The sequence below is a fragment of the Triplophysa dalaica genome, chromosome 13, assembly GCF_015846415.1.
Source record: "Triplophysa dalaica isolate WHDGS20190420 chromosome 13, ASM1584641v1, whole genome shotgun sequence".
NCBI classification, from domain to species: domain Eukaryota; kingdom Metazoa; phylum Chordata; class Actinopteri; order Cypriniformes; family Nemacheilidae; genus Triplophysa; species Triplophysa dalaica.
The window spans coordinates 3,372,934-3,374,319 of NC_079554.1; positions in this window are offsets into that span (position 1 = coordinate 3,372,934).

Below are 1,386 nucleotides of genomic sequence, written 5' to 3' on the forward strand. Positions count from 1 at the left end.
CTGTGTGCTACCCATTTGGATCCTGAAAAATAAGGGGCTATCTGACCACCATAGAGAGATCTGACTCTTTCCATGGCAGGCCCAATGGGACCTGCCATTATGAGTTGCTAAACGGGACACTTTAAATGGCTTGCCATATCTGAACTTTGACACGGTCTCATGTGGGGTACGTGGTCGCAGTGCATTGGTGTGGCCCGTCATAATTAGAGTGTGAAAAACAAGGGATTTCTGAGGGAAAGCAGTGTCATGAATATGTCTCTGGGAATCTGACTTCTAAAGCAGTTTAGGGATGTGCCGGGACCAGGATGTTTGCGGGCAGAAGATGTCTCCCAGATGTCCGACGGCATTGTAACAATACTCAAGCATCTCCCTTTAAAGGGACATTCACTGCTTGTTGTTTGAACGCGCAGGACAGCCAAAACAACACAGAACGAATAATGTATGGAGAAATCGTTTGTTTACCAAATCTCTAGGTCAGCGCGCAGGCTGCTGTTAGGCTGTGGGTTTCAAAACAAGTGGATCGTTCAAAGGAAAAAGCCCAAGCTATGACTGGCCATGTGTAAACGTTCGATGAGTTTTTTTAAGTGCTTCCCCTCTCAACATGAAACATTGTTGGAGCTACAAAAGACCCACCTGGCTCACAAAAGACAAGAGGGAAAGAGGCAAGATGGGAGAGGTCAAAAGAGGTCAGACAAGATTTTGTGCGCTCTGCACTTAGACTAAAGAGGAGGAAGGGCAGGTGCAGCGCAGACGAGGGTTCTTACAAATTAGTGAAGTCTTCGGGTCAAAGGTCACGCACAGATCAGCCCTGTCTGAGCTCGGCTTGCAAGTTTAAATAGAATATAATGGAACAAATAGAGAAACACAGTATTGTAAGAATAAAAATGTGTGTGTCTTTTTTTTGTTAGAATTGTTATAAATAACAAATACAGCAAAACTGTAAATGCAAAATAAATATGTATAAATAAAAACCTATTTAAAATTTTAAGCATTTAAAGGAACAGTTTTCCCAAAAATGAAGATACTGTTATCATTTACTCACCCTAAAGTTGTTTTAAACATGTATAAATTCTGCTGTTCTGCTGAACACAAAAAAAACTTATTTGGAAAAATGTTTGTAATCAAACCATTCTGGGTCACTATTGACTACTATAGTAAGAAAAAAATCTATAGTAGTCAATGGTGTCCGAGAATTGTGTAGTTTCCCAAATTCTTTAAAATATCTTCCAACACATTAGGTTTGGAACATATTGAGGGTGAGTAAATTAGTTTTCTTTTTGGGGTGAACTATTCCTTTTAGCATAATATTTGTAAACAAAACTTTGTAATATAAATACATCAGAACAATTGAAAATGATCTTTAAAAACTGCGACTGAAACACTGAA